The sequence below is a fragment of the Ranitomeya imitator genome, chromosome 3 (assembly GCF_032444005.1).
Source record: "Ranitomeya imitator isolate aRanImi1 chromosome 3, aRanImi1.pri, whole genome shotgun sequence".
Lineage (NCBI taxonomy): Eukaryota > Metazoa > Chordata > Amphibia > Anura > Dendrobatidae > Ranitomeya > Ranitomeya imitator.
Genome location: NC_091284.1, coordinates 753,248,627 through 753,256,576, shown reverse-complemented (window position 1 = coordinate 753,256,576; position 7,950 = coordinate 753,248,627). Strand labels below are relative to the sequence as shown.

General features: G+C 44.6%; 1 long non-coding RNA gene across 1 annotated transcript in view; it reads left to right on the top strand.

Moving 5' to 3' along the window:
* The first annotated feature begins 851 nt into the window (after positions 1-851).
* LOC138671077 (uncharacterized) overlaps positions 852-7,950 on the top strand; it is a 58,458-nt gene continuing 51,359 nt past the window's right edge. Inside the window, exon 1 of the long non-coding RNA XR_011319425.1 lies at positions 852-891. This is a non-coding gene — a long non-coding RNA (uncharacterized lncRNA). The remainder of the gene's footprint in view (positions 892-7,950) is intronic.

Here is a 7,950-nt window from a genome sequence, read left to right as displayed (position 1 = left end):
CTTACCACGTAGGGTTTCACTTTATACCCCCTTTTTTAGCAATTGAGGTGTTTCTAGGTCTATTTTCCTTTTTGCACTCCATTTGTCCTTTTCCCATGACTGCATGGTTTTTATTTATTTGTTTATTATTATTATTTTTTAATTTTTATTTAATTTTTATTTATTTTTTATTTATTTATTATTTCTTATATTTTATTATTTTTTTCATTTATTATTTTTTCTCATTTATATTTATTTTTATATCCTATTTTATTTCATTTCTATTTTTTTTTGATTGTTTCCATTATTATTATTTTTCATTGCTCTTATTTCTTCTTTTTTCATTATTTATTATTATTATTTGTTTATTTATTTGGTCCCCCATTCTACCACTTATCTTCTTATTATATTATATTTTATTTCTTATTAATACCACCCCTTTTTTCTTCTCTTTTCTTTGCGGTTTTCATATTTTGTTCTTACTTCTTAACTATATACATGCCTGCACATTTTGTCTATCATTATATCAGCACACCAGGACCTGCCCGATCTGTTCATTTCCTTTGCTTTTTAGGACCTGTTGGTCACATGTCCTCCATCCACCAATGACAGCGGGCTGGGTGGTACGCGCGCCTCCGTTGTTGTCCTGGTTACTCCGTCTGCCGGTTCCATGTCCCCCGTGGCTGCGTCATTTGCACGCGGCGGCGGGGATCACATGGACTGGCGGCGGCTGTCGCCATGGTTACATTCAACGTTTGTGCGCGTCGCTTCACACTCGTTCCCCCTGCTCATTGGCTGCTCCCTCTTTAAATACTTCCTTTCCTCTGGATGTTGCCACCCCCTGACGAAGGCTGACGCCGAAACGCGCGTCGGGGATAGGCACATCCAGGAGACGACTCCTCACTTATACAGGTATTTGCGGCTCATATGATTGTACTATTCCTGCATCTGGGGAACATCATTGGTATACTGATTTATACTTTAGCGCATCTACCTGTATTTGGCTATTTCCTTACCCCTAGTGGCTGTTCATTTGCACTTTTTCGCACCACATTCAAAAACACATATGCCCATGTTTTCAACACGCAAGTATTATATGCACTTTAGTGTTTAGGTGGTCTCTCAGTATATAATATGTACTATTTTTGCACATGCACTTTTACTCATTAGGCCATTTTTGTATAATTTTGTATTGCGTACATTTATATGTATATTTATTTATTTTTTTTATTTATTTATTTTTTTTTTATTATTTATTAATATGCACGTAATAATATCTATTTTGTGCAGCCATTTGTGGACAGATTTTGTTTAAATATTTTCGTCTCCTGGTTTTAGTGCTTTCTTTTTTGGTTTCTTTCCCCCTACTACATGGTGTACTCTACCCCCTAAATAAATATTTATCTATTGATTTGGGCTTGAGTTCGGTTTGTTTTCTCTTTTTTCCACGTAGTATATTGCGCAGCCCACGTTGTATATTGCGCAGCCCACGTTGTATATTGCGCAGCCCACATGCAGCGGTCACCGGGGCGTCGCGAGGAGCATCGGTAACCGGCCGCTTCGATCCGGAGGCATAGGCAGCATGAATAGTAAAAAGTTGGTCACACAGGGTTAATAGCAGAGTTAACCGAGTGCATTACACCGCGGTCAACGCTGCTATTAACCCTGTGTGAGCGCTGACCGGAGGGGAGTACGGAGCGGGCGCTGTGACCAGAGGAGAGTACGGAGCGAGCGCTGTGACCGGAGGGGAGTACGGAGCGGGCGCTGTGACCGGCGGGGAGTACGGAGCGGGCGCTGTGACCGGAGGGGAGTACGGAGCGGGCGCTGTGACCGTAGGGGAGTACGGAGAGGGCGCTGTGACTGGAGGGGAGTACGGAGCGGGCGCTGTGACCGGAGGGGAGTACAGAGCGGGCGCTGTGACCGGAGGGGAGTACGGAGCGGGCGCTGACTGCGGGGAGGAAGGAGCGGTCGCTGACTGCGTGGAGGAAGAAGCGGCCATTTTCTTCCGGACTGTGCTTGTCGCTGATTGGTCGTAGCTGTTTTGCTACGACCAATCAACGACTTGGATTTCCATGACTGACAGAGGCCGCGACCAATGAATATCCGTGACAGACAGAAGGACAGATGGAAGTGACCCTTAGACAATTATATAGCAGATACTAGCAAATACCATATTCATTTATATATGATGTTAGTTATCAATAATGGCTATTATATATAATTAGTAAATCAATTTGTATATTATTAATCCCAGTAATTATGTTTATTAATATTTTATTAGATTAGTTCTAGTATGGATTTTAAAATATACATAAATTTGGATACATATACAGTATGTGGAAAGTGAGTGGTGTATAAGGTGAATGAGTACTTAAAGAATTGCAAAGAAAAAGTGAAAAAATAATAACTGAAAAGAATAAAAAACTATTAGTGATGAGCGAGTATACTCGTTGCATGGGTTTTCCCGAGCTTGGGTGACCTCCGAGTATTTCTGACTGCTCAGAGATTTAGTTTTTGTTGACGCAAGCTGCATAATTTAAGGCTGCTAGACAGCCTGAATACATGTGGGGGTTGCCTGGTTACTAGGGAATCCCCACATGTATTCAGGCTGTCCAGCAGCCGTAAATCATGCAGATGTGGCAACGAAAACTAAATCTCCGAGCACTAACAAATACTCAGAGACCACCCGAGCTTGCTCAGGAAAAACCGAGCAACGAGTGCACTCGCTCATCTCTAAAAACTATGTCCAAATTATGAAGTATAAGAGTTGAATATATTGTTTCATCAACAAAATTTGTAAGTCTGTGAGAAGTGATCAATTGTGTCTGTACTACAATAAAATATGAATTCTGAAAAAATTGAGTAAAGTAATATTTTTAAAAAAAGATGTGTATCAATGGCGAATTATACAGTATGAAGTGTACCATATCACAAAGAAGACAGGCAAGTACCGTATTTTTTGGACTACAAGACACACCTGACCATAAGATGTACCCTAAATTTTGAGGTGGAAAAAAGCAGAAAAAAGATTTTTATAAGATGGGGGTCCATCTAATTGTCTGAATTTCAGGTATCTTACCTGAGAGCCGGCGGTGGTACAGCGGGGTCACAGAAGGCAGGGTCCCTTCCTCAGGAAGCGGGTGGCAGCAGAATTGGGGCAATGCTGCAGTCCCAGGGTGCGATGCTGAGAGTCTGGTGTCGGCAATGAGGCAGAGCTGGAGCAGGGTACCATCCTCAGGATGCCGGCGGCAGAGTTGTGGCGATGCTGCGGCTGTGGGGAGTGCACCTGAGCAGGTTCCCTTCTTTAGGATGCAGACGGCAGAAATGTGGCGGTGCCACTGCCCAGTGTGCACGGTGAGTAGACTGCATCTTCTTGAAGCCGTGGGCCACTGGAGGCTTCAGGTAAATAGCTGCCGGAGGCCGCGCATGCGCAGATTGAGATCTCGGAGGCCCAAATCCAAAGTTCTCATTAAGGTCAAAGGGAACAATTGTATTTGGCCTATAAATCCACCGGTTTTCTACCCGAGATAGGATCTTAAATAAGTCCCCCCTGTTGAACCCAACGATACCTGATCAATGGCTTTTATTTTCAACAAGCTTGCATTCGACTTATGGTATTGCTTAAAATGTCTCAGCAGTGCTTTTAACTGTCCATCATCTTCCTAAGTCTTGGATTTTTCGATGCCTCGCATATGATCCCTCACTATGATTTGTAATTCACGGGTTGTCATACCTATATAAGTTTTGGCAGAAGTACAATGTAAGAAATGTTTTGATCGTGAATGATTTTGTCTTATCAAAGTTATGAAAATTTTTGCTCTTGACTTGATTCATGCAAGCTTTACACTGTCCGCAGGAGCATAAACCTTGGATGTAGTTGGTAAAAGAATCCTGTTTGTTCTTACTTGCTTGATAATGGCTCTAGACCAATAGATCTTTAAGGTTTTTTGATCTTTTGGCTGTTTTTTTTTTTTACATGGTTTTGCAGGAAGTGTTTTACAAAGAATAGGATCCGTTTTGCGAATATTCCAATGTTTCTGGTCGGTATTTGTGAATTTGCTCCACTGGTTGTTAAAAGGAGTAATAAACAGTAGCTGATTGGCATTTGTGGTGTTATTATTTTATGTATTTATTGCATAGCAGATGGTTTCTGGACTTATTTACAGCTCTATTATATTAAAGTCATATCTGTCTATGTCCGTAGCCACGTTCTCTGAATCTGTGGAGCAAATTCTTTTTGTCCTCAGGTACTGGCCAACAGGAATTTTATGAATAGTTGAAGGAAGGTGTGACGAGTCCGCATGCAAGATGGAATTTGTGGCTGTGGGTTTGCAGATTATGTCCGCTGTTACGGTACAATCTGTTGATACTTCAATATTTATAATCAAGAAATATTTACCGTATATCAAGAAAACTCAATCTCAATCTACTAGTGTAAGTGAGCCTGATATTCCAAAAAATAAATTAAAGTAGGAGGGGGGGAAAGATGCCCCCATCGCAGTGCCTTACAGTTGATGATTCATATATTTCTGTAGCATAGGTCTACTGTATATATATATATATATATATATATATATATAAAATATAATGCTAGAAGCGTCACTCTGTCCGAAGCCTTTATAGACTGCGCAAGCATGATGCGCCTGCACAGTCTGGACCCCACAGAGTTACGCATCTGGGGATGAGGATTGTGGCCCAGGAGATCATGGTAGAGATCGCGGTATGCAAGCACTGAACGCATACCGCGATCTCCAGCACCGTGTCCCGGCTCCATGTACTGAGCACCCAGCGAGAAACGCTGTGGCCCAGGAGGAGGGAAGTATGTGGGCGAAGTGTGGGTGGTGACTGTGTGTCTCTGTGTGCGAGCGGGGTCTGCGTGTCTGTGTGTGTGGGTCTGCCAGGGCTGTGTGCGAGGTCGGCGAGGCTATGTGCGGGGTCGGCGGGCTGTGTCTGGGGTCTGCAGGGCTGTTTGGGGGTCTGCCGGGCTGTCTGGGTGTCTGTGGGCTGTCCGGAGGTCTGCCGGGGCTGTCCAGGGGTCTGCTGGGGCTGTTCGAGGGGGACTGCCGGGGCTGTGTACTGGGTTGGTGGGGCTGTGTGCAGGGTCGGAGAGGGTCGGCAGGGCTGTGTGCGGGGTTGGCGGGGCTGTGTCTGGGGGGTCTGCGGGGGCTGTCCGGGGGTCTGCCGGGGCTGTTCGGGGGGGGGGGGCAGCTGCCAGGGCTGTGTACGGGGTTGGTGGGGCTGTGTGCGGGGTCGGAGAGGGTCGGCAGGGCTGTGTGCGGGGGTTGGCGGGGCTGTGTCTAGGGGGTCTGCGGGGGCTGTTCGGGGGTCTGCCGGGGCTCTGTCAGTGTGTGTGTGTGGGTGCAGGCATCGTCCGATGGGACTACAAGTCCCATCCAGCTATGCCTGCTGCAGTGACAGTGATTGACACATTAGCCAATGATGCCACAAGCAGGAAGTTGATACTACGAACCAACTATTGCCATTTTATTTAGGTGTATCCATATACATGGCCCACCCTGTATATATATTATATATTGCTAATCTTTAGGAGTGAGCTGATACAAACAAGCATTAATTCCCACATCTTCCTGACTATCTATTTAAGAGTCTTCTCAATCCTCTATGGACAATCCCTACTTGTTTAAAGGTACCTTACAGGGATACCCAACAGTAAGCTGTAAGTTGAAAAACAATTTGGAAAACATTACAAAAAAGTGTTCAATTCCACTGCAGAGAAAAATAAGCATTAAACAAAAACCATTGACTACTGTCTGTTTCATGCAGGATAGGACTGGACCTTCAAAACATGGGATACTCTCTGGGGTTCTCTACTTAAAAGATGAGGATCCTGAACACAGAACCACCATCTAGTAACTCCAAATTCACTAATCTACTATATAATTGTCTAAGAGTCACATCCGTCTTTCTGTCTGTCCTTCTGTCACGGTTATTCATTCGCTGATTGGTCTCGGCAGCTGCCTGTCATGGCTGCCGGGACCAATCAGCAACGGGCACAGTCCGGAAGAAAATGGCCGCTCCTTACTCCCCGCAGTCAGTGCCTGTCGCCCGCATAGTCCCCTCCGGTCACCGCTAACATAGGGTTAATGCCGGCGGTAACGGATCGCGTTATGCCGCGGGTAACGATCTCCATTACCGCCGCTATTAACCCTGTGTGTCCCCAACTTTTTACTATTGACGCTGCCGATGCGGCATCAATAGTAAAAAATGTAATGTTAAAAATAATAATAAAAAAAAACCTGCTATACTCACCCTCCGTAGTCGCTCGCGCCGGACGCCATCTTCCGCTGCACTTTCCGGTGGCAAAGATGGTATGGCAGAAGGACTTGCCATGACGTCATGGTCATGTGACCGCAACGTCATCACAGGCCCTGCGCGCCTGCACTAGAAAGACCTGCCATGATGTCACGGTCATGTGACCGCGACATCATCACAGGTCCTGCGCCCATACCAACGCTGGGACCGGAAGCTGCCGTGGACTACAAGGGGCCTTCGGAAAGGTGAGTATATGTTTATTTTTTAAACCTGGCTGGGCAATATACTACTTAGCTGGGCAATATACTACGTGACTGGCCAATATACTACGTGGCTCTGTGCTGTATACTACGTCACTCGGCAATATACTATGTGACTGGCCAATATACTACGTGGCTCTGTGCTGTATACTACGTTGCTGTGCGATATACTACGTGACTGGGCAATATACTACGTTGCTGTGCGATATACTACGTGACTGGGCAATATACTACGTCACTGGGCAATATACTACGTAACTGGGCAATATACTACGTGGCTGGACAATATACTACGTCACTGGGCAATATACTACGTCACTGGGCAATATACTACGTGTCTGGGCAATATACTACGTGGCTGGGCAATATACTACGTAAGTGGGCAATATACTATGTGGCTGGGCAATATACTATGTGGCTGGGCAATATACTACGTAACTGGACAATATACTACGTGGCTGGGCAATATACTATGTGGCTGTGCGATATACTACGTTGCTGTGCGATATACTACGTGACTGGGCAATATACTACGTGACTGGGCAATATACTACGTAACTGGGCAATATACTACGTGGCTGGACAATATACTACGTCACTGGGCAATATACTACGTCACTGGGCAATATACTACATGGCTGGGCAATATACTACGTAAGTGGGCAATATACTATGTGGCTGGGCAATATACTATGTGGCTGGGCAATATACTACGTAACTGGACAATATACTACGTGGCTGGGCAATATACTATGTGGCTGGGCAATATACTACGTGGCTGGGCAATATACTATGTTGCTGTGCGATATACTACGTGACTGGGCAATATACTACGTCACTGGGCAATATACTACGTAACTGGGCAATATACTACGTGGCTGGACAATATACTACGTCACTGGGCAATATACTACGTCACTGGGCAATATACTACGTGTCTGGGCAATATACTACGTGTCTGGGCAATATACTACGTAACTGGGCAATATACTATGTGGCTGGGCAATATACTATGTGGCTGGGCAATATACTACGTAACTGGACAATATACTACGTAACTGGACAATATACTATGTGGCTGGGCAATATACTACGTAACTGGACAATATTCTACGTGGCTGGGCAATATACTATGTGGCTGGGCAATATACTACGTGGCTGGGCAATATACTACGTGGCTGGGCAATATACTACGAGGACATGCATATTCTAGAATACCCGATGCATTAGAATCGGGCCAACATCTAGTAGAATGTATAAAAATATGTTTTCTAACCTAGATTCCACTTCGCAACACTGTTCCTGTTCCCCAAGCCTTCATTGTATTCATTTATAAACCTCCATGAGGAAGAGAAGATCAAATATTGAAATTCAGAGATTTTAAAGTTTCCCAGATGTTTGTTCTAATGGAATAATATTCATCTACTGAGACACATAT